The sequence below is a fragment of the Pteronotus mesoamericanus genome, unplaced genomic scaffold (assembly GCF_021234165.1).
Source record: "Pteronotus mesoamericanus isolate MK-2021 breed Mesoamerican mustached bat unplaced genomic scaffold, CSHL_Meso_final contig_74, whole genome shotgun sequence".
NCBI classification, from domain to species: Eukaryota; Metazoa; Chordata; class Mammalia; order Chiroptera; family Mormoopidae; genus Pteronotus; species Pteronotus mesoamericanus.
Genome location: NW_026555247.1, coordinates 29,145,579 through 29,168,832, shown reverse-complemented (window position 1 = coordinate 29,168,832; position 23,254 = coordinate 29,145,579). Strand labels below are relative to the sequence as shown.

Genomic DNA, 23,254 nt, shown 5'->3' with positions numbered 1-23,254 from the left:
CTTCTTTTCCCAGAGATCTAAGTCTAACACCTAGGTAAATAAGATCTGCTTTCAAAAGGGTCCTATAGGGGCTGGAATACTCACGGAAACAAATGGGAACATTTCATTTGACTCACAAAATGATGATTACAGGCACTTCACACGCACACAAAGAAGTCCACTTACCCCACCCTTTTAAATGAGTGAAGACTAAATGAAGTTCACTTAAAGTATCTGAACTCATTTTGTTATCCATTACAAGATAATTCACACCTTTCTAAACAGTTGCCTACATTACCTAAAGTTCAGTTGTTTAATCTCCTGACTACTCCTCTCATTCTGTTTTGCAGTACACTTTTATGGTGATCTTGTTCCACCGTACACTTTAAGAGGGCAGTATTATAATGCCGGTGCCATGTACTTCTTAACAGCAGCGACAAAATCGACAGGAAGACACGGGGAGAACAAAGGAAACTAAAAATAAAACAAAACAAAAATAGTGATAGGCATCATGGATAGAAAGAATTATGAAGGATGAGAATTTCATATACATACAGATAACAGCAACAAATTTAAAAGAGCTAAAAAAAAATCTAAACCCATAAAGTTCATCATCCATCTCAGCTCCTTGTGTGATCTTATTTCTGGCTCCAAATTAACTGGGTCTGATGAATATGCTCCTTGCCACTTTTCTGCCATTGTGGTGCTCAATAAACAAAAACTATAGTTTCTGTTGCTTTCATCAGTGTTGTATGACGTATAAGGTAAAATCTGGACTGGGGTGGAGGCACTAGCATATTGCATTTTGTCCCACGTAAATAATGCCACCCATGTATAAATAATCAGGTCAGAAGGAAAACAAAATTGCTTCAGAAGATGAAAAAAAGCCTGAGGAATGTGAGTGAAGAGTCGTCCTTGTTGCCTTGGTGATCCTTGGTGATAGTCAGAGGTGTAATGAGTTGATGGCATATAAATCATTCTAATGACATTTTTAGCACTGGTAGGTGAAATCACCTCTTTTCCCCTTACTTGTCACTCTCTTCTTTACACCTTCTCAGTCGATGCCCAACTACTTGATTTTAATATTCTGCCGGGCATCTCCTGAAGCTTCCCTTTCTTAAACTCCAGGTAGGTGGCCACAGAAGAGGTCTAAACAGTAATCTCTGCCAAGAACATGCTATTGCCAATGCAAAGTAGAAGGTGCTCTAAAGCTGAGGACCAAGGACAACCCTCCTTTGTCTCCCCTCTCCTTAGAGACTGCTCTAGGCTCTGAATGACAAGCCTTATATTGCTTCATCTGGGGGAGTTGGGGGGAGTTATGAACCAGAAGATAAGAAAAAAAACTGTCAAGACTTTATCTGGAAAAGAAAAAAGAAATTTGAAGGGAACAAAGGTTTTCAAATATGTGACAGTTAAAAATAACTATTGAACCATCAACTTAAGAATTCAACTTTGGGATTCTGCTTGAACTCTCTGTTACAAGTGTTAGAAGAGAAACTCCCAAATGGTATATTATTTTATTGTTTTTAATAATGCTGTTCATCCAATGGAAAGATAGCTATAATACTTGAAAGACATCATAAAAAACAGAAATTCTAGTTATTAATAAGCATATGAAAAGATGTTTAAGCTCATTAGTGATTAGTAAGATGCAAATTAAAAATCACCTTGAGATATCATTACCCAACTGCCAGACTGGCAAAAATTAAAATGTCTGACAATGCAAGTGATTGCAGCATGTGCAGCAATTGAAACTGTCACTCGCTGACAGTGGAAATATAAACAGGAAGGGTGAACATGACTCTACACACCAGCAATGAGTCTCCTAAGTATATAATCTCAAGAAGGCCCCATCCAAATGTGTCTTAATTCATGTTAGAAAATGTTGAGAGCTGCATTGTCCATGATAAAGCTAAACTTAAAAAATCCAAATCTTAAATGAGGTGATATTGTAGTATATTCATAAAATGGAATATTATATAGCAAGCAAAATGGAATACAAGCATATAAAATATGGATGGAACTCATGAATATAATGCTGAGTAAAAGAAGTGCAAGGGACACAGAATACATGGTTATAAAATAGACAATGTCATATATACACATATATATTTACATACGTGTGTATGTGTGTGTATACATTCTTTTTAGGAGTGAACTAGAGGTAGTAAGCATATGGTGGGAGAGGCACACATAGTTCTGGAGAGCTGGCAGTACTCTGTTCCTGATCTGGATGGTATTTGCATAGCTGTGCTCTTTATAATTATTTTATACCTATGCTGTAGCTCACAATGGGAAAAGTCATGCAGCTCCATTTGTACTTCATCCCTGTGGTCAATGACAGAGGACTGCGGAAACTTCCAGACCAGGAGACAGCTGTCTCTTGCCCAGAGTCATTTCCAGTTTCACCATTTATTTTTGGAGTGTGGAGATTTGCCACATCTTCTCTGTATTTGGCCATTTCTTCTCTGCAGGGACATTCCAAAATGACTCTGGGTAAGTGAAAAATGATTTTGTCCCCATTATCTCTTCTTTCCCCCCATAGAATTTGTCTACCATGAAGATTACTGACTGATATGTCTGAATCGCAGAGCATGAAATTCTTAGAGAACCACAATAGACCAGGTTGTTAAACTTATCAATCCTGCCTTCATGATAAGGAAGTTCAGGAGGAAATCTTACTTAGCCTACCCATCTGGAAGTAAAGCATCAATGTCTTCTTTAATTATTTACTTTTAGCATATGTTTATTGCTAGAAACACTCTCTTTGCCAATGTTGCCCCTACCATACCACATTTCTTCAATGACATGACTTACCAAGGGCAAGGAGTGTACTGAACCAAGTAAATAGACCATATATAACTCTTTTTTATATTCCTACATATACTTAAAAAGATAAACCACAACCTAAGTTTACTTTACAGAGTAGTTGTGAGGACTGCATAGTGTACAACACGTGAATTACGATGAAATCATAAATTGCTTTGCTTTTTTATTTTTAAGGTGCTTACTATTATCACTATCTTTCTAAAAAATTACACTACAAATATAATTTTTCTACAAGAGTAGAAAAAAAGCAACTGAGAGACTAATTCAAATGGCCACAGAGCAGTTGAGAAATCATATATAATATATCATGGTTTCCAAATCTGTAATTGATTTTAGGAAAGAGGAAGAAAAATTCAGCTGATACACAAACCATTAGGAACTGGGTACAAAAGAGAACATTTTATCTCCAGAACCTTTGCGACCACATGGATGTGTCACTTAAAGTGCGTGGTTATTACGCTTGTACTAACTGTCCTTCCTGAAGGCAGCACGATGCATCTCTAGCCATTAGAACCCCCTGTCGGTGTCACCCAGTTTGACTCTTTGATACTTGTACAATTCAAGTAAGTGCATCTAGTAATGCAAAACACCCAAAGCTGTCTAGTAAGTTGTATGTTTCTCTAAAGAATGGATGTAGAGAGAAGCTGGTTCTGGAACGTAATAAAATAGAATTGGTTCAGAAAGATGGAACTCAGTAAAACTCTAAGCCACGTACCTTTATCACATTAGCAACAACAGAAAATAGTAATGCCTCACATGAATGGACAGCTAAATTCCAACTGCCTTGATAAGTTTTGGCCCTTAACCCTTATAATGACCCCATCAGGGAGGTACTGTTCTTATCCCCATTGTAGAATCCAGAAATCTGAGCCTTGGGGAGTTTAAATGACTTGCTTCAATTCACAAATATAATAAGCATAGTGTAGTCTACCTGAACTCAGAAGGTCTAAGAGTATGTATTTCTAAACACATAAAAATGTGCATTATTTTTATGGAAGTCTATTCAAATCTAAGAAGTTATGGGATGGTACCCTCCCACTCAGCTTATTCTCTTTGTTATTAGCTGGTGTGCTAACCAAAAACATCCATATATGATGTTGACAGAAAGGGACAAAATGGGTGACTTCAAGACAGTGAACCATGACCAAAAAAAAAAAAAAAAAGCAACAAAGTAGTTTAAGGGAATTCATTTCTTACTTTTATGGCTTAAGCCTATAAACATTTTCCAACTACATTAAATCTAAGATTGCATTGACTTGGCAGGTTGAATTTATTCGAGTATAATTTCTTACCCTTAAAGCAGTCCAGGTTTATAATTCACATCCTGAATTCTGGGCTCTTCTAAAGAACTATTCTATAACTGTGTCTAACAGCTTTATGAAGAAGGTTAAAATATTAGGTTTCAGTGGCCTTAAGGAAAACTTTTGTTTCTGGAAAGAAATATCGTTAATATTGATAGTGCCAAAGAATCCCCATGGCCGTTCTGAATGATCTCATATCAAATATTGTTCTGTCGCCAGTGCCAATGTATGCGCTTTTATTTTATACACACCCACATTCACAATTGTCAGGTTCCACATTCATGACTTCCTTCTCTAAATGGTTAACCAAAACAGAAATGGGTTTTAAAAAAAAAGGTTCAACATTTCATAGAGGATGGAAAACTGGGAAGTATGCTCTCTCTATATAGATCTATATGTAATTTTATAAAGTGATTTAAAAATGATAAACAACATGGTAGACATTCAAATATTTGCTGAATGAACAAATTAATGAATGATTGATAGAAAGAATGCAGAAGGTGAAGTAGAGCCAGTTGCAGAAGTATAAGAATAAACTTTCTGGTTAGCAAGTTGTTAAGTATCAGGATAACCTATTTAGAAATGAGAAGCAGAAAGGAGGCTAAAATGAATACAGAAACCTGTGAGAAGAAGCGTGCTGGTAGGGTAGCCCTCCATTACGGACTGCCCAGGATTAAGGGGATTTCAGGCAGGTGTGACTTGCAGAGCTGAAAACGGTATAACGCCTGGCAAAATGGAATGAGGTGGTCATCGTGGAGGGAAAGATCTGAGACTGGGAGCCCAGAAACCTGGGACCTAGAAACACTGACACTACCTGACCTGGTATAAATACTTAACGGAGCAACTTAATTTCTTCATCCATTTAAAAGGGGAGCAATGGACAGGATAATCTTAAGGACGTTTCCAAATTTAGAAAATTCTTTAATTAGAGATATAAAGAGTTGCTGGACAGGAGCAACAAATTAAACAGAAGAACATAGCAGATGACCCTAGCAGAGGTTAACACAGCCCTTGTAAAAGGAGAGGGAGCACACAAAAAGAGAAACACAGCTAAAGAAATTTGAGATCTAAGTTTCTGATTTTGAGACACTCTCATACAATTTGATGAGTGAAAGTGTAATTTAATTAGGCTGTGAGAATACAATTAAAATGCTATTATGTAAAAGCTACTCATGTTTAAATCCTTGAAACCTCTTCTCATAGTTTTACTTCAGAAGATGTAACACTGAGAGTGATGTAGTTCAGCAACTCAAACACTGAGGACAAAGATACAGGCTCCTCTCTCTCACCCCTAACTCATTGCACCTATGGTATAGAGAAGCATGTGCCATCATGCATTTGCTAATTTTAAATTTATATTTAAAAATGAATGTAAATATTTATATTCATCATTAACAAATGATGTGTAAGTAATATTTATCATATTTATGTTCATTATCTTATTACTGACAAAGATTATTTGTAATTTTCCCCAATGCACAGCCTAAGTGTACATACATGCAAACTTTCCCATTACAAATGGTGGTAGAAAAGGTGTTCCCGTTGCTTCACATGCAGTTTCTGTTCAATTTACCTTTCCTAAACTACCGTGCTTAATAGGTCTTCTGGCAGCAGACACTAACCACTTTTAAGAGGCATTTAATGTGAAGCATTTGTTTACCTGTGGATTCATTATTAATGAAAAGCCAAGCAATGCACAGTTCCAATCAGGCAGGCCCTAAGTGGATCAGTCACCTGCATTATTAAAATGTCCTCTGGGGGGACAGGGATTATTCTCCACATTCAATTATTCCTAATGGAAGGCGTTCCCCCCACCTATATCACTTCCAATGAAAAAGCTTGCTCTTCCCATTGACCTGTCTAAATGTACACAAGGGTCTTGGTCTGCCCGTGCTCCAGTCCCCAAGTGAGAGGTGGAGGTGGCACATAGCAACCGCTGAGCGGGCCCGGACCTCCTCTCTGCCTTAGCCTGTCTTTAAAGCAGAGCCCCATGGGTAATAACACAGCTCGAAGCCCTTGACTGCAGGTCCTTTGACTACGGGAGGTCTAGAAGCTCCAACACAGCAAGTCCCTGGAGCCTGTGTCTGCATCGCCAGGAGGCAGAATGCTGTCAGGGAACATGCTTGTGGCTGTCATCAGCTCACAGCTCAGAAATCAGGTAACGACAGGCCCAAGCTGCCTTGAAATCCTAAAGAAGCAGAGTGAGAAAGGCAGAGTGGTGAAAAATGAGACAGGGCAGTCCAAACCTTAAACCTGACAATGCTTCCTTTCCTTCCTCTCTGATTCCATAATCCACCTGTTCCCATGACGTCTCACTCTATGGGGCTGATATTTATAGCTGGCTGCTCATTTGGGATTTGGCTTAACATCACTGCTTATTGCCAGTTGGCCCCAGATGTCATTATAAAGCCTAAAAAGCCCAAATTATATCTATGGGTTTTCCTCCACAGAAAACACATAATCTGATGTTCAAAATTTTATTTTTTTCATGCTGCTAAAAGTGGTAAGGCCTTCCAAAATAATTCTTTATTACCTTTAGTGATAGTATATTCTGTGCAACATATAAGTTCCACATAGGTTTTGATCTTGTCATTGGGTTGCCCACTCAACAAAACCAGTAAATGCATGCCACTGAATCATTTAGACATCCCAATCCTATAAAATCTCTGCATGCTGCCACATAGGTTGTAACTGTGGACAGATTGATGGAGTCATTAATGCTTCCAATGATAGGGGGCCCCAAACGGACCGACACCTGAGGGCTTCCCAGAATACAGAGCTGTCACAGGCTTGAAGCAGAAACCCTGGTATGGATCTACCGCAATACACACATCTCATCACCCTCTATTACCTCAACATCCTCCATCTGTTTTGTGCCTATGGCCACAGAGGTAAGGAAGTGATGGGTACAGGGCTGCTGATGGGAAAAGAGGCTCACAGAGTCAGAAGCAGGCTCACCGGGGAGTAGTTCAAAGCCTATTGAAGGCTAAAATGTCGCAATGAAAATCCAGTGTATAGTTAAAGTTCATTCTCAGGAAAAGATTGAGAGAGGGGCTCAGAGGCTCTCAATTGATTTTCTTAAGCAGGTCTGGAAATAACACCAGGAAATGAGAAGGAGAACAGGGACACTTTGTCTTCCTGTATGAGCAGGTAACCATTAACATTGTGAGTATTGAGCCATGTGTGCCCTTTTCTCTGGAAATTATCTGCAATATATAAGGCAATTCCTCTAATAATATATAATCTGCTCTCTGACACCCCTCAACTCTTACCACTCCTCTCTCCTTCTCTAGCAGATTCTTTCCTGAACATTTTGAATTTTCAATTGACACTCTACACACCGGAGTTTCATGGTCCTGGCAGAAGTTTGAGTTCTTCAGATATCCTAGTGCCCTTTGAAAAAACTCTGTTTTTCACTCAAGATAGATAAGCTTTTTTTTTTTCCCCTGTTCCTGGCAACTAATCATGACAAAAGTAAAACCAAAAGTCAACAGAAGTGCAAAGAATCTGAGTTACAAGCTATGCTTCTATAGATTTCCTTATCCTACAGATCAAACTATAACCCTTAAAACATGCTAAACCTCCTCAGTATAACATAGCCAACTGAAGAATATTCAATTAGCCTTATTTCCTAATAACAATTTCATAAAACAATGGCACCAAAACACTTAGATGGTCACCTTGGCGAACTGCACAGTAAAGAGAAACAGAAAAAGGTATTCAGCAAGACAATACTATTGTTTAAAATGTAAGATAATGACTGTTGTTAAAAAACAAAACAAACACAAGGTCATATCTAAAAAATTCTTTAGGAAACATCAATTTTATATCACATATTAAATCACACTACAGGGACCTATCTCAGTGAATTAAGTATTGTGAGAATAAACTACTGTTTGTGCTCAGTTTTCTAACCACATTCTCAGCATCATAATATGAGGTCAAAATGGTTTCTACAAATGTGAAAATCATGTTAGCCAGTTTATTTTAACTTCTCCCACTCCTTAAAAATTGTTTTTGCAGCATCATTACTAATGAGCTCAGGACCCGTTGTATTAAAAGGAATCAACACATTTAAAGTATTTTCCCCTGAAACACCTAGAAAAGCTCTCTCTAGAGCACGTTAAACATTAAAGTTTTATGCAAAACCAACAAACTACAGAAACATTTCACACCAAATTAACATTTTAAGTTACTGTTGGAGGAGGTCCTCAATAACATGTGACCATCCAGACAATAACATGTGTCCAGTTAGCTCAGAGCTGGACAGGGCTGTTGGAGGCTCCTCACTGTCTTCCCTGTCCTTGAAATGTGTGCTCCTTTTGCCTTCCCCTCTCCTAGAAGCAGCTCCAAGGATTTAGCCTTGAGATAGATGTGTGGTGTTGAGACTCTCTGAACTGGGTAAGTGACTCAACACAGTTAAGGCCTCTTGTACACAGGACTGATACCAGTTTAAGGCTCTATATAAAATTTTAAGATTCTTGCAGGTGGGTACAGAGATCCCACTCTTCCTATGCCCCACACAAGGCAAGACTTTTCAGTTCCCTTGTTCATTCAACCTATTGGTCTGGGGTGGTCTGCCTCTATCTTTGGTCTCTGCTTCCCCCTCCACAGACAGCGCCCAGACACAGTTTCATCCTTGAAGCTTGCAAGGTTGTTACAAAGCAACAACTATATATCTCCTTTGCTTCCAGTATCTAAATATTTCTATACTAATGAGAGATAACCTCATTATGTAATGTAGGCAGACCAATGGGAATTTTAATTTAAGTGCCATTTAATGTTTGATTTTAAGCCACCACTCAAGCCACAACAGATAATCCAATGGACAAAATGTGTACAATTATAGCCACTTCAAAATATCTGCCAGACAATCAGAGGTTTGCTAGCTCTGCAGAGCTTGTAATTAAAATATTTAAATAAAAATACTTAATAAGTGACATTAAATGAGTGATAGCCAATACATAACTCTTAGGTAAATTTAGTAGCAAGCTCTAGAACTCACTTAATTGATAAAAATATAAACGTGTGTGTATGTGTGTATGGCTTAACACACACATTTCTCTCTCTCTCCATATATACTATAATAAACAATGAATAATATATATTTTATATAAAACATTTTATATATAAGTTGCATTCTATATATGATAGAAACTGCATGTCATCCCTGTGTATTGCAATAGCACTAGAGGTGATATTTGTTGCATCTATCTTTTTCATATCCAGTATTTCTTTCATGAACTTGTCAACTATAACATAAATAGTTAATGTCACTCTAAGTTCCCAGTTCCACCAAGTCCCTCCCACCCCACTCCTATCTTCTTCTCTAGATTACATTTTTGCTCGTATTCTTCTCCTGTAAGTGTGTTAGGATTTTAGTCAATACTGAGAAACATCCATTTCCTCTCACAGTTTGTCAATCAGAAACCTGCATGTATTTGATGATCCAGAGGAGGTGCAACATTGCCAGTGAAGTTTAATGCAAACATCTTAGACTATATTTGACACTCCCTTTAGTTTCTACATAGAAATATAGACTATGTATTTTATACCACTTTGTGTTTCTTTCTCATTAAATCTCTGAGTTATGTTTCCCCAAATAATTAAAATGTACATTATTCATAATGATAGCTAACATTTAAGTCTGGTCCTGTGATAAACCCTTTACCTCACTATAAGCTGATGAGGTTGGTAATTCATACTGTGTTCATTTTACAGGTAAAATAATGGAGGATTTGAGAAACTGGATAATTTGTGCAAGTCCACAGACCTGGCAAGTCACAGTGTTAGTATTTGCACCCAGGTGTCTCCTACTCCAAACCCTTGCCTTAGATGGTCCCTATTTCTCTTTTACCCATCTCAGCGCTTCACAAACACAGTACAGATTGAAGAATAAGTACTGGCTGGCCGTATAGATGGCAATAAAAGTCCAGTAAATCTTGTTATGATATAGCTTGTTATTACACAGACTTATAAATGATTCAAGGCATGTTCTTCAAAATATAACAACTCCATCATAAAGACTTCACACAGTCAGCACATATAGTAAATGTAAGTACTGTATCTCAACATCAGATATCTGTCTATCATCTATCTATAGATAGATATCAGTATTTCAAATGCATAAGATAATTCCATATTAAGTATAATGTCTTTCAACCTTAAGTTGGAATTTTAAATATTTGAAAATTTTAAGCTTGGGCATTTAAGAAATATCCTTCTAAGCTGAAGTTCTAATAGATGAAGAGCTCACATTCTGCATGTTCACTGCTGAATTCTAGCCCTTCACCCATGCTTTGCATGTATGGGTGTATATCTCAATGAGAAGTGTGGGTAAGCTCATACACTGACATGTAGTACACGTGAAATATGCAATTATAAATGCTCACTAATTGACCAAGTTAGGAGAAAATGTAAAATGTGTTGAGAGTCCAGACTATTGAGTATTTTTGGGAAAATATTGTACACTTACAAAGTACTATGAAGCAGCTCTTATTCTAATAACTTTATATGTAAATATAATCTCATTTAAACATTGTGACAAATCCATGAGGAGCCAACATTTTTTTTCACCTCTAGTTTTTGTGGTTTGGTCATTGTTGCTTACTTTAATAATTTGTTCCTTTTTATTGCTGAGAAGTATTAGACTGTATGAATGTACCACAGTTTATTTTGTTGTTGTTATCTACTCACTTGAAGGACATATAGGTGGTTTGTCATTTGGAGTAGTTATGATTAGAAGAGCTATACATATCCACGTACAGTTTTTTTTGTGTGTGTGAGTGTATGTTTTCATTTCTCCATGGAAAATACCTAAGAGTTGGATTGCTGGCTCACAGGTTAAGTGTATTTTAAAACTTAATTTTGGAAGAGAGACTCACAGAAAGTTGTAAAAATATACAGGGAGGTTTTGTGTACCCATCACCCAGTGTGCCTCCCTCCCAGTGCTAACAGCTGACAGAATTATCATTATCAAAACAAAACATCACTAGAATCAGGAAATTGACATTTGCACCATATGATTAACTAAACTATAGACCTTCCTCAGATTACACCAGTTTTTGCATGGGTTTTTTTGTTTGTTTTTGGTACGGGTGTGCATATAATTCTGGGACATTTTATCACCACCAGCACAATGAAAATATAAAGCTGTTCCATCCCTACAAAAGGACTCACTCCCTCACCTCTGTGTTAACCACGAGCAACCTGAGGCACAGAGAAGGCGAGTGAACTCTGGGACTAAATTCCTGCAGCAGCTCAGTGATACAGGCAGATGTGGGTCTGGGCAGCCCCAGGGTCAGCTGCTTCCCATCAGGCTATGCAGCTCCTCCAGCTGGGCACAAGAGGCAGCATGGCACTTAAAATGATTGCTGAAAAAAAGGTTACCTGGCACAGCTTTTTATTAATAGATAAAGTTATATTTATTCACCATAAATATTTGAGTGACTATATTAAATTAGTTTTTAAAATACTTCTAGGTAGATACTTCTAAATTTTAAAAATAGTGATTAAAATTCGCTTTGCTCTTTTAAGTAATATTAGGTGGAACCTTATAAAATTACAATTTTAAGTTAAAACACAGTAGAATAACACCATTTTTTAGGGTCCAATCTAATTATAATAACAATCAGCACTTAGGACTTACTATCCTGGGTGCTTTATAAAAGTTAATGATGTTCTTAAGCTGACATTATTATAGAAGACAACCCCTGGATTCAAATGCATGAAAAACCCACAGCCTTTCCTGTTATGCTATTACAGAGTTTTAGGCATTCTAGCACTTTTATTGTCTGTTGGTTTATAACTTCATCTCGCTTTATGGTATATGGTATAATTGACAAATATATCCATGCCAGGTTGTACCCCATTTTATTCTGCCCTGCACAGGGAAGTTGTAACTGCTCATTCTCTCTCTGCTGCTCCCTGCGGCTCTGGGCCTGCCTTCCTGGCCTTCCTCCGTCTCGCAGATGCTGTTTCCCAGCCAGGTTTCACAATGAGCTGCTATAGCTGCAATATCATTTCTGACCACACTCACTGGGAACAGAAACTGTTTTACAACAGAATCTTGCTTTTTCTGTTTTGAGATCTGATACATGCAACTCTGAAAAACATATCAAAGTGCATAGAATGTAGCCAGGTCCAGTTTAGAAGCAAAGTCTTTAACTGCAGACCCTTCATCTAGCTGGGTGACTTGTTCAACTAAGTCCCACTTCATCAGGTAAGAACTCCTTCTCACCCTTTATGAAATTTGCATTTATCTTTTAATTCCAATGTTCTTCCCCTCTGCAAGCAGTGTGAGAATTCAATTGCTGAGCTTCTATGGGAGTCAATATCAAACTGAAGTCATGTCCTCTAGTGAGCCATCCTGCTATACAGTCCCCTAAGCTACCTGTGATTTAGTATGGGGAGATGCTTATGTCTAGACTACATAGAACATGTCCACCTGGGCCCTAGGATAAACTTAATGGGTTCCATGGGGTCCCTCAAATTTTACACATGTGTATGTGCATCACTTTCTTTGAGTTTGTGTATCTAGCTCTTATGAAATCCTGAAAGAAATCCTTCACCTCAAAAAGATAATAAAAATACCCCATACCCTAAAATCCTAGGGATCAATGAAAGAAGAATCGTGCCGACTTAGGAGAGATTTGTCCCCTTGTAATTGAATTTACTCATTTTTAGAATTTTCATTTGAAAATAGCTCACAAATAATTGTTCAAAATGTGTTTCAAAAGCTGGAGGACAAAATAATTAGATTAGGTGTAAATCACTTCTCACCAGCGCAGTTAAAAACAAGCAGGGAAAGATGGTGCCAATTTGATGCTTAGGGATTTAGAATCTCAACCAGAAGACCACACACTTAAAGAACTTTAAAAGCAAGGGATTCTCAGTTCGATAATATATTTAAAAATCATGTCTTCTCCATAGAAAGTGCTTAGAACAATGAGTATAGAGCAAACAGAATCATAAAATATATATAAATAAAGTACCTATTCTTTAATAAACCTCTTCTGCATTTCTTGTGATTTTTTTTCCCCAGTACATTTGGAACCCTGGATTTTGGAACCCTGGATTATTTGAGTAGAACAAAAATTCCAAGCAGAAAATTTTAAAATGCATATAGCACCGGTACTATTGTTAAAGAGTTTTAATTTTGAGCTGCTCACAAGAAACGAAAACAAGTATAACAATTTGAAATGCATGAAAACAATGATCAGTACCACAACTCTGAGTTTTTTAAGTATTAGGAATTTTTTCATCTGAGGCATTGATCTATTCCTCCACCTGTGTCCCCAAAGCTTTGCTGATGCAAATTCAATGACCAAGACCAGGGAGTGCTCTATGGGATTTTGGCACAGAACCCTGCTGAGTGGCACTCCAGTCTCTGCCCAAATGATAGTGGATCCCAATTAGATGTGCTAAATGAAACCTATGAAAGAAACATCAAGACATAGGAATTGCTACTGCAATTTTGGGAAAAGACTACTTTAAGTATAGGATAAAGTATAAGTATAGACAAAAACCTAACTCAATAATTTGTGAACATAGAGAGGCTGTTCATGCCATATTTGATGATAAGTGGCCCTTTTTTTGTGTGCACATACAGAGAAGTATAGCTACCATATCCAAGGCATATTTACCAGGGAATCACTGAGACACTAAAATCAGCGTTCCTAAGGATTCCAAAACTTTATGCCCGAAGATTAGTTTTCCCATTCCTATATGCCCGTTTACAAAAGAATGGCTTAAACACACTATTGGTGATATATGACCCCATAGGGATTATACCAATATTAAAACCACCCCTCCTTCCGAATTGAATCAAATGCTTAAGCAGCAACTTGGCAAACTGCCTCCAGTGTCAATTAATTTTTAAACACAGGGCTCATATTCTGCTCATGGATTCTGACAACATGGAGCTGAAGATTTGACTTCTAAACCTACATTCATGTAAGGAGGGACAACTGAATGAGCTGGCAGCTCTGATGTCTGTAATTAAAGTGAAATTGATATTTACTGTAAAGTAGAAGTTGGCATTAAAGACCTATATTTACATGTAGTTTTGATTATCTAAATAGACTCAGTTTTAGATAACTATACTTGACTTAATTTGTGCTTTGCCCTTTTTTTCTTTTCCCATCATGCCCAGATGGTTTTTAATTATGGAGGGTGTGATGAAGATTGATACTTCTTCAATGGAGGATGATGAGTTTATTTTTTTTTAAACTGATGCTTGAGCTGGTGGTCAACAGATGTCAGAATTCTGTTCTCAAGTTTAATGTGAGTCTCATGGATTCATAAGGCAGATGTTTACTTCAGAACTCCATTTCCCTGCTTTTGTTTGAAGAAAACAATAAAAACTCTCCTTTTCTTGTTCTTTAATATATTTAGATAGATATAAAGTTTGTACTGGTTTCTGCTTACACTTGACAATATGTCTCTTCACTTTTCTCCTAACCATACCAACACATAAATCACACCAGGTGGCCCTCTGTGTTTGGAGATGTAAAATTAATTACTGTTCACAGAAAGGCAAAAAAGGCGCCAAAATTAACAACATCATTGGCAGTCCACTTTCATGCCGTTAAAATGTAACGGTCATTTTTATTTTCAGTTTACAACTCATTTAAATAAAGGGCTGTGTGACTAAATAAACAAGGGTGATTTCAATGTAAGTAATCTAATCCCTTTATATATGAAGTAAGGAACTTGGGGCCCAGGAAATGATTTCCCTTCTGCTAGTTGTCAGAGAAGCTGGCTTGGACTCTTTTCCACTTAAAATCCATGCCTGTTGCCTTGACAAGAGAACATTTCAGGAGAACATGCAAAATTATTAATTTCAAAAAATTTCTATGTAATGACACTTTCCAAAATCCTTCCCCTCCTTTAGGTCCAGGGAGAAATTGGCAGTGGTCCATGAATCGTATTTTGTCACATTCAATATCCTTTCTGGGTAAACTTAATGTTTGAGGTCTGTCTTCCACATGGTATTTTAATAGTGTGGGGGCTATAGGTAACAGTCAGTAAATTATTCTTGATTAACAATTTCAGAATAATACAAACAGAATGTATCCATAGCCAACTGAGAGAAACCAGTGATGAAAACATGTATCCCCAATTTAGAAATAGCTTCTGCAATAAGATGGAGAAAAATGAATTGGGTAGCTTAAGGGAAATTAAACAGACAACTTTCTTTCATCTTTTTTCTTCTGTTCCACAGAAGAAAGGTGCAGTGTGAGACAGTCTCTCAGAGGCTCACTAGTTCATAAACAGGATCACTTGTTTATTAAAAGGGTCATAGCAGTAGTTATCAAAATACCTGCAGTGACGATTTAACCAGGGATCAGCAAACTGTGGTCCCAGGGCAAGTCATACAGTGGTGAGTTTAAAATATTTTTTTACCCATATTAATGGTTTAAAAACTCAAAGGAATAACATTTCATCACACATGAAATTATATGAAATTGAGCTTTCAGTGTATAAAGTTGTAATGTGGCACAATCATGCCCATTCATTCATTCCATGTCTGATTTCTTGCTACAGGGGCAGAGTTAAGGACAGAATACATACTATTTACTATCTCACCCTTTATGAAAAATTTTACTAATTTCTGGTCTAATCCAATAAATAACTACTGAGTTGGAACTTCTTCTTTATTATTTAAATGACCTTGCTATAAATAAAGAGGGAAAAAAACCATAAAAGTCCCACAAAAAAACCCCACAGGCAGTAAACTCTTTGACATTGGTTTTAGTAATACCTTTCTGGATGTCTCCTCCAGCAAGAGAAACAAAATAAAATATAAACAAGTAGGACAACATCAGATTAAAAAGTTTTTGCACAGTGAAGGAAACCATGAACAAAATGAAAAAAACAAACAAACCCAGCCTACTGAAAGTCAGAAGACATTTGTAAATGATACATCTGATAAAGTGTTAATGTTCAAAAAATATAAAGAACTCATAGAACTTAACATTAAATAGAAAAAACCCAAGCCAATTAAGAAATGGGCAGAGGACCTGAACAGACATTTCTCCCAAGAGGACATATAGATGGACAAGAGACATATGGAAAGATGCTCAGCATAAGCAATCATCAGGGAACGCACATTAAAACTACAATGAGATATCATCTTATACCTGTCAGAATAGCTGTCATCAATAAATCAACAAATCACAAGTCTGGTGTGGATGTAGAATATAGGTGCACTGTGGTGGGACTGTAAATCAGTGTAGCCACATGGAAAACAGTATGGAGATTCCTCAAAAAAATTAAAATTAGAGCTGTATATATGATCCAGCAATTCCACTTCTGGGTATTTGTTCAAAGCAAATAAAAACACTAATTTGAAAATATATGTGCACCCCTATGTTCATTGTAGCATTCCTAATATTAGCTAAAATATAGAACAACCTGGATGGCTATCAATAAATGAGTGGATAAAGAAGATGTGTCATATATATGCGTCAGTGTGTACAAACATATAAATACATAATGAAATACTATTCAGCAATAAAAAATAAAATCTTGCGATTTGTAACAACATGGATGGATCTAGAGGGTATTATGCTAAGTGAAATAAGTCAGACCAAGACAAGTACCACATGATCTCACTTACATGTGGAATCTTAATAAAAGAAAATCAATGAACAAACAAAATAGAAACAGACTCCTCCATACAGAGAACAAGTTGATAGTTGCCAAAGGGGAGGAGGTGGAGGAAATGGGACTTTAACAAAAATGGAGAGGGGACGTATACATGCAATAAATAACTACAAATTTAAGATGTAAAAATACCTCAACATTTCTCCATAACCCACCCAAGATACTGTTTATGGTTTGTTTTCCTGTAAAATATTAACTCCTAAGAAAAAATAATAGAAAATATTAAAAGCTAACTCCTCCTATGCCCATCTGTTTGCCTTCATAAATAATAAGCTTGTTCTCCCTCCCTGCCCCCTGCCACTCTGTAATACGGGAAGGTACTTGAGATTGGTGTTAGAAGCTTTAGTGATCCTCTGAATTTACTTGGATGGAAAAAATCAATCAAATTTGAGGTTCTCTTTTTTTTCTAAGATGTTATTTGTGACCTAAATGAGTACTAAGGTAGAGAATCAGGCTGAAAAAATGTGTTTCTATTATATTTACATTTACTATGTATGATTTACATTATTCCTTATTGCAACATCTTGGTTTTCATTTTTTTTTAAATTCTCACCTAAGAATATGTTTATTGATTTTAGAGAGAGAGGAAAAAAGAGAAAGAGAGAAAACATTGGTTGGTTGCCTCCCATATGCACCCCGACCTGGGGTCAAACCCACAAACTGGGCATGTACACTGACAGGGAATCGGATCTGCAAACTTCTGGTATAGATGACGCTCCAATCAACTGAACCACTTGGCCAGGGCTTGTTTTTCATTTTTGATCACTTAATTGTATTTTGATTCTTTTGTTTATTTTGTCTGCAGTTTGTGCTAGGCAGTCTGGCTGTCTAAATCCTTTATGCATCAAAAATGAGAGGAAAGATCTTTTTAATAGGAATCCTCTTCCAATGAATTGATGGAGATAGAATGATATATTTTTTTAAATCTCCATTAATAATGAAGTAAATAATAACATATGAGTTAAAGAAAAGTAGAAGCTTCTTTGGGGCAAGTTGAAAGGCAGAAGTCAGTAAGTAAGAACGTTATTCCTATTTTTGGGTTAATTCATTATCTCACTGTGAGCAAAGCACATCTTTCTCATCCTCAGTTTCCTCATCTATCAAATGAGAGTTGGATTAGCTGAGGTTCCTTCCTGCTCTAAGATTGTTTGTTTTAAACTTTGTGCACACCAATGAATATATGAGACCATACTGAGCTTATTTATCACTGGAAATGTCTTCTCCATCACAGAAGTTGCTCAGAAATTGCAGGCAAACTCACTGATTTTCATTTAAAATTTTGATCGACATAATTAAACCAATAGGCAGGAGACCTGGATTCTCCTCCCTACTTCCAGTAACTAGATACTTGTCTTTGGGTGACCAAGGCACTCTGCCAAATTGGTGTGAAGAGTCCCACTCCAAAGACCTCCCCAAATCCTAGAGACGTTATAGTAGATCATAGAAGGAAGCAGGCAAAACAGGAAAACAGCATTCTGCAAATATGAAATCTGGAGGGGAAAATGTTCATCTCACTAGCACTATGGAAACACTAATTAATCTATTACCATAACTAAGAAAAGTGCATGTGTGTGCATATATACATATGTGTGTATATGTAAAGCACACATATTGTATACATACACATACCAATGGTGACAGTTTCATGGAACAGACATAGTCTAGGAAAAGTATTTGAAAGCAATCAGGCAATATATATAGAGGAATTCTCAAAGTGCTCAGCACCTTTTGACTAAATATTTCTGCTGCTAGGAAGCTAGTCTATACATGTATAACATTATTTATACTAGTGAAAACCTTATTTTTCTAAATAATAAATATTGTATTTTAATAATGTTTCCAATAATATTTTCAAATAATATTTAATTTCTAATAATAAACTAATGATTATGTTTGATCATTAAAAATGATACCCATAACAAGTTTATAACAACACTGTATAGAAAGCTCAGTAAACAGTCTAAAAGACATTAGAACATAAAATTTGTATATAATATGCTCACACTTTTATTTATAAGGCAAAAACCAAATACATAAAAATATTTGAAATTTTATTTACCAGAAAGTAAAAAATGACTGTCTTTAGATAAAGGCATTAGGGGAATTTATTTTTCAAAAATAGTTGTTCTTGCTCTTTTCTTCTGCTTAAGAAATATAATCATTCTTTTAAAAAGCCTAACAACACATAATGCAGAATTCAGAACAGTAATAATGCTTCATAATTATACAATTTTAATTGTTGTTGTTTTAACATTACCAAGCAAATAGTGTGTACTTAACAAATGTCTGTTGAATAAATTAATGTATTCTTTTCATCTTTAAAAATATTCCCAGTTTCTATTTAACTAGTCTAAGTTTCATAAATATCAATATTATTATTATTATTATAAGATAACTAATTATAAATATCCTTATGGAGACAGAGGGAATATTGTGCAACAGGTTTAAAAATCAGAAATTCCTGATTTTCACACTCCTGGCTTCCTTCCAGACTCATGTCAATCACCTAGTGAATAACTCACTTCACCCAAGTTCACTAATAAGGTAATATAGGTATATGTTACTTTCCACAATAGACGTATTCTTGGAGCTTTAGATGCTCTAAATGCCATTTGAAATTCATAATGAGGGCTCACATTTAAAGAAACCCTAAGCTCCATCCTCTCGTAACTGAAGAACCTTTTGTAATATATATACTCAAACATTAACATATTTATGTTATAAACAGCTGTCATACATTAAACTTATTAAAGGAAGTTTATACCTGGCATTTTCTAAGAAATGGGGAAAATAATTTATAAATATTTAGTTAGTGCTTAATTCATTACTAGATCAATTTCACCTCTGGGGAAATGACATTCAACTAAAATAGTAATGGATTTTAAAGTTTAAACTGATCCCAGTTAAAAAATAATCCTTACCATGTCAGATATATGATAGAGTGCCAGTATTCCTAATTTTAAAAAGTAGGTTGTGGTTGTTTAATATCCAGAATGCCATTATCCAGAGTAATTGATATTCTCTTAGGTTTCTAGGTCTCCTCACGGAAGGCTGTTGAGCCTATCCATAATAGGACTGATTTAGAACAAGCTACCATTAAGTGGATAAAATAGTTATGTCAAGGAATCTATAGAAAGTTTCTTTCTGTTACAGTTTGGGACCATGAGGTTGTTAACAAATATCTTCTGGGACACCAGCCCAGCCTCAGCAAGAATGGAATTCTCTATCCAAGGTCAAGATTGCTGTGGGGATGTCTAGGAGTTCATAACTAGGGTTGTATCGCTATTCTTCTTCCTAGACTTAGAAATGGTTTCTAAAGCTCCTGGAAAATATTTCAATGAAATTTGATTTGGAATAAATTGAATGTTCTTCACTATAAGGATATACACAAAAGGATGTAATGACTCAATGAGCTATAGATATCTCAATATCATAGCAAACATTCACAAAATGATGCATAATGACTGTGGGTAATGGAATGATTCCAGAGGCATCACAAAGAATTATTAATGAATAATTATAGCACATAAACTTGAAGAGGAATAAATGATTTCTAAAAATACTAGAAATAACACAGGCTAAAAGGCACTCTTTAAGTAATGACTGGTTCTTCCCCATTAATGTTAAATGAATCAAAACCAGATGGTACCCTTTCATTTGATATAATTAAATGATAACAGACTTTTTTTTAAATCAGTCTCCTTAGAGCCAAATTACCAAGCCAGACTCTCTATTAGAAAGTAACCTTAAGTATTTCTGCTTTTTACATGCATCACTAATAGCTGGTATCAAATGTCATGCTCCCAGACTTCACTGTATTATTTTTGTTACTATAGAGTATAGTCTGTGCAAATGAGAAGTAAATCAATCATTTAGTTCATTCTTCTTTCAGCATATGAGGCTCTATGGGTATTACAAAAGAAAGATAAATCTTAGCTTTCTGCTTCTATGTCTTTATTCACAAAATAAGGAAACATCTACTAACTCCAGTGTATATAGTATTAATTCTCCCTGATTATTAATAAATGAAAGATTGAATTAGATCTCAACATTTGCTTGTGATTTCCTGCCACACACAATCCTGGAAAGGCTTTTCACTATGGATGTTCATTTGAAACATACTTAGTCCTCCTTCAGATTTAAATTAGTCCAAACCTTCTTGGACTGGCAATCCACATTCAAAATGGCAACTTCGTTCTTATGGCTTGCCATTTTTCTTTATAAAATCATATTACCACAGAGTGAGAGATTTTCTGATTTGGAAGCAATTTTAAAGACCATCTAGCTCAACTCTCTCTTGACAACAGTTTCCTCTGTAAAGTCTTCACCTGGTGCCCCTGGACCATGCTTGGAGGCTAACTCACTACCTCCCACCTTCTGCCTTTTGAACTCATGTGATAACTATGGTGAGCCTAAATTCTGACATTTACCTTTTAGTCATCATTGATCTACTCTCAGATTCTACCCAAATTAATTTAATTCCTCTTCTTCATGACCACTCTTCATATGTTTAATTGTAGAAACTATGTCTCCTTAATCTCATCCTCTTCACATCTTATCTACATTTCATAAATTAGAAGACTGAGTTCCTTTACCATCCTGTTAGTGAACCTGTGAACTTGGTTTAATTTGTCAATAAGTTTCTCTTAGAGTCTGGCATTGGAGATGTGTTCTGGCCAAAACACTGAAGCATGAGGCCATCACCTCTATCATTCTAGGTATGATTCATCTTCATTTTTGTAATCTAAATCACTAGCTCTCTGTTACAGATGATCAACATCATGCTTGACATCTACTAAAACCCTCATTTATTGTATTTTTCACATATGATTCTAATAATACAGATCTAGCCTCATTCTGCCACTAATCTTTCGTGAACTCGAAGTCAGCACTTTATAGTATTCATAATAAAATTTAAATTTCTTGTCAGATTTAAACAATTGTTTCAGCTAGTCAATCAACATCAGTTGAAAGCTGGAAAACATCACCCCAAGTCATTGCAGCCTCTCCAGCTTCACGTTGCATTCATCCAGGCTGACTAAAATGTTAATAAAGGATAGAGAGAAAACCTGCAGCACATCACTAAACCATGTTCTCTCAGAACAGACAATGTGTCATTAATCCAAATCCTTAGGACATTCCTGTAATCACTGATGCATCAGCCATCCTTTCTTCTGGATCATATCTGCCATATTTCCTCTGACTTGAGGCCATTTGACTTTGTAATCTAACAATATCCAATTAATCCCGATAACAATAAAATCATATATTTAATAATATTGAAACACATATCTCACTTAGTGCAGTAACTCTTTGACCTAGCCTCTTCTATTACCCCATATTACAGGTAAGAAAACTGACATTTAGAAGTAAATTAACTTGATCAAGTGAAGCAGCCAGTACGTGTGGAGAGGGAATTGAATCTGGCATTACTTTCTCCAATTCTGTGCTCTTTGTTGCTCTGAGAGAGGGTTCCCCATGATGTAAGGTAGCACTGCATAACACATATCACTATGTCTTTGTTATTTATTTATTTATTTATTTATTTATTTATTTAAATTAATTTATTTACTTTTTAAATACATTTGTCTCTGCCTTCCCCCCACCTCTTTCCCTTGCCCCCTCCCACCTTCCCTCCCTCAGCTCTTCCCCTTTGGTTTTGACCATGAGTCCTTGCTATATGTTCCTTGACTTTCCCCTTCCCTTCCCGTTCCCTGCCCCCCCCTTCCCTCTTGTCTCTGTTGATTTCTTTTCCTTTCAGTGTTGCTGGTCATATTTTCCTTGCTTCTTTGCATTGTTGGTTAGGTTCTGCTTATAGGTGAGATCATATGGTATTTGTCTTTCGCCCCCTGGCTTATTTCGCTTAGCATGATGCTCTTTGTTATATAGTGATATTATATGCTTTATGCATATGTCTTTTTTTATTCTCTGAAATGGCTTTCTTATCTGGCCCATGCTGAGAACTCCAGTTCATCCCTAATCAGCACAAACAGCATCCTTTCCGTTCCTCCTGCCCTGCCCTCCTCTGGACCTCCTCTGATCTTCTGAAATTGTCCTCCTTACACTACCATCACTGTGTAACCCATTTGGCTTCCTTCCCAGAGTGCACACTCACACGGTGAAGGCGGGGTTCCTCACTCATTCATTCATCTTTGTACTCTCAGGAACTGTCACAGTGCCTGCCTCTTGGAGGTACTTAATACACGTTTGTTGAATGATAATCCATGGTTGGCAATTGCTCACCGCTCTCATGGACATTCTCTTTGTGTCACCCGGTCAAGCTGACTTGAACCCATTCAGGGCAGCTTCAAACTCATACCCTCTTTGCCCCCATGTCACTGCAGTCCCTGTCCTTCCTATGCCTTTGCACATATTTGTTCCACAACAGTCAAGGAGACAGAAGTAGGACAGCAGTGCAGGTGTCTGCTTGTTCTCGGCCATCCTTCAGGACTACACGTCAGCTGCTGCGGCTGGCC

The 23,254-nt window shown here is 36.5% G+C and overlaps 1 protein-coding gene across 1 annotated transcript in view; it reads right to left on the bottom strand.

Moving 5' to 3' along the window:
• Positions 1–23,254, bottom strand: part of DCC (DCC netrin 1 receptor) — a 1,009,790-nt gene that overhangs the window by 793,053 nt on the left and 193,483 nt on the right. The gene's annotated exons all lie outside the window — the stretch shown is intronic.